Source organism: Nannobrachium achirus (genome assembly GCF_963921795.1).
Source record: "Nannobrachium achirus genome assembly, chromosome: 20".
NCBI classification, from domain to species: domain Eukaryota; kingdom Metazoa; phylum Chordata; class Actinopteri; order Myctophiformes; family Myctophidae; genus Nannobrachium; species Nannobrachium achirus.
In genome coordinates, this window is record NC_137827.1 from 9935286 (window position 1) to 9939040 (window position 3755).

The following is a 3755-nucleotide window of genomic DNA, read 5'->3' on the forward strand; positions in this document are numbered from 1 at the left end:
AGAGAATTGTCCGAGTGAATCATTTAGTGCATGGAGACATATTTGACTATTTACTTTGAGCGGACACTTCTGACGCAAAGTCTTGCATTTATTTGAATGAGGATCATGAGTAGTCTATATGCTGGAGATGAAGGAAATAGCGGAGTGTTAGATTGACATAACTTTGGTTCAAACATTTGCTATACTTTTCATGGTTTAGAATTTTATAATGGAATAATAATGGAAACGGCAGTTCCAGTTTTGAATGATGATGCTGTTGGCTATGGCTATATTACTGTCTGTTTATTATTACATTGATGTAGCCTAATTTTAGCAGTCAACATTGGTTAGAAATTATAATGTGGTGTCCTTTACGGCTCTCTCTGTGTAGGAATGAAGCCTATAAGGTTATTTAAATTAATTAAACAATTTCAGGTTATTACATTAAATATAGGTCTACAACATAGACGGCATGGAGCACCACCTCTAGCACCACCTAGTGTCTACCACCTAGTGTCTACCTGTGGCTCTGTGCACGGTCTGATTAGGCTACTAGTGTTCTTCTTGTGACTTGTGTTTTATTCCATGAAGGTCATAGGTTTCGTCCTGGCACTGCTGTGATCAAAGTGTCCTTTTTATTTCAGATCTCTGCTGACCTCCGTGGCTCCCTGTGCCAAGATGGCCGGAAAAGGGTGGGGTCGTCCTGACTACGTGGCAGCTGTCATCATGCTGTCCTGCCTTGGTTGGTGTCACCATCATTGTCCATTGCATGATGTTTTGTTGATGTTGTTTTTGTGCAATGTATCAGCTTAAAATGTTATAATATTCCAGTTCAAATGTTGTCTGCATCACTTGCTATTTCACATGTTTATCCTGCATGAGTTAGTTTTCTCTCCTGATTGGTTAAAATCTCTCTGGAGAGACAGGGGACATACCCCTTTTACTGAATATAGACATATGTAACACTAACACTGATCTGTACGCTAATTCTTTGGATTTAGTTTTTTTTTTAGATACATTTGTTTTGTTTCACTCATCATACAACCTATAGCCTATATCCTATATGTAGGTCTTTAGTGGTTAATTATTTCTCTTTCTCTGTTCCAGTGGGTGTGGCAGTAGGTCCAGTTAAGTCAACCTGCAGCCCAAGAATAGTTGGAGGATATGAGGCAGGGAAAGTACCGTCTCTGGTCAGCATCCAGCGTTTTGGTCAGCATCGGTGCCAAGGAATCCTGGTCGATGATCAACATGTGTATTGTAATGCACAATGTCTAGAGTAAGTATATTGATATTATTACATCAGGGTAATAGCCTGATAGCCCCAATACATTAGGCCATTATATGGAGAGAATGGATCGAGAGAGGAACAGAAACACACTAAAAAAATGCAACTCTTACAGATAAAATATTATTTCTTTTTACATTCTCAACCCTAAAGTGCTCATGTGCAAAGTGATAGGACAAACATTTTGGTCACAATACCATCGTCAGTGCATCGCAGGGAGGGCCGTAATGATACTATTATCTTTGAAATAATAGCCTACATTTCTTAATTACCAGTAAGACTGCCTAATCGGGAGATAAGCGACCGCCAGGTCGCAGCGTCAATTTTAGGGCAAAATGTGTAGGAGCAGTGTCCAAAAATGTGTTTGAAAAAATCGCCTGATGGTGGCGCTATATGGGACAGATCCATGTTGATGAGATGAGTGTAGACATACTGTGTACCAATTTGCGTGATTGTAGGGCAAAATCTGTTGGAGCTGTGTCCAAAAATGTGTTTGAAAAAATCGGCCTGATGGTGGCGCTATATGGGACAGATCCATGTTGATGACATGAGTGTAGAGATACTGTGTAGCGATTTGTGTGATTTTAGGGCAAAATCTGTAGGAGTAGTGTCCAAATATGTGTTTTAAAAATTCAGCCTGAAGGTGGCACTAAATGGGACAGATCCATGTTGATGACATGAGTGTAGAGCAAGTGTGTACCGATTTGGGTGATTTTAGGTAAAATCTTGTAGGAGCAGTGTCCAAAAATGTGTTTAGCAAGAATCGGCCTCATGGTGGCGCTAGAAGAGGGCCATGTGAGAATTTATGTTGGGGGGTTTGGCAGGCAAGGAGTGTGCGTGCAAAATTTGGCATGGATCGGGGCAACGGTTGCGGAGATATGAGCAGGGCAAAAGTGTGACGTGTGACAGACGGACAGCTGCATGGTCGAGGTTTTGATAGTAACTGCGAGCTGACGGTCGCAATCATTATTTTGAAGATGCTATTCAAATCATGAATCATGGCATGCACTAAAGACGCCTAGAATGATCATGATATTGCTGATCACAAACTAACATGATCAAAGTTTTCGGTCCTCCATATGTGTTTGTGCTGTTAGCCTGTCATTCTGTGAACATGCACCATTTGGGTGAGACAGTGGCAGGGAGTGAGAGAGAGAGAGAGGGGGGGTGGAGAGAGGAGGGAGGAGGGGGAAAAAAAGTAATATTATAGCATATCACTAAATGGCATATTTTATATTTCTCTTCTCCAGCGGCGTCAACCCAAAGACCTTGAGGGTCGTGGTTGGAAGAACCAAGCTGTCTCAACCCGGCGGTGTGACGAGAGGGGTCAAGGACTTCAGGAAACACTCAAAGTGGGATCCAAGGTAGAGACGATGTGCATGACTGAACAAAATCAAAGTAGATTTAGTGCAATTAAAGAACAACTTTCATTTTTTACAACAAGGGTTCATATTTTAGATTGTAATTAAAGAATATAAAAGATGAGTGTTGAATTGATTTCAATTACTTCTTGCTATTGTTTTAGAGATTCTTATTTCAGTGTTTGGGGGCATGCCGGCTAAATATGTCATTTTACACAGTAATAAGCCCATTCCCAAGTTACAACGCAACCTTTCATGGTTGGATGTGACTTATGGGGGCAAGAAGTGTTACTGTAAATAGCAATAAAGAAACTGCTGGCTTATTGTGTCTAAAAATACATATTTAGCCACTTGTATGCATGCCCTCATGCGTACGCATGCCCCACATTTTAGCACGATAAACACGGTAAAACAATAGAACGAAGCAAATGAAAACATTTTAACACTCACTTTTTCTTTTCTCTAATTACAATCTAAAATATGAACCCTTGTTGTAAAAAAACAAAGTTGTCCTTTAATAACTATTACTAATATTGTATTATTCTGACCTATCCCTATAGGCGGTGGGAACACGACGAAGGCATGCTGAAAATGGATGAACCTGTAGAGTTCAGCGAGGACATCCAGCCGGCTTGCTTCGCGGATGACGGCAGTGTTTTCCCGGCTGGTACGGCAGGAACCGTCTACGGCTGGGGTAACACCGAAACATCAAGTAAGCACGAGACCCCCAACATGGCACCCTGGGGACCAAATCATAAAACTTGGCCATAATAACTTGTAAGGGCCCAATTTGGTTCCACTTGTGAACCAACTGAGAGTGTCCATTTGGTTAGCACTCTCAGAGGTACAGTAACCCTTACGATCTATCATTTTCTTGGATACCAATAATGATAATGAATTTATAATAAATAATGAATATTAATAGTATTTAACCACATCCTAATCGTGGCGCTATATGGGACAGAGCCATGGTGATGACATGAGTGTAGACATACTCTGTACCGATTTGCGTGATTTTTAGTGTCCAAAAATGTGTTTGAAAAAATCGTCCTGATGATGGCACTATAGGGGACAGATCCATGTTGAAGACATGAATGTAGACCAAGTGTGTACAGATTTGCGTGATTTTA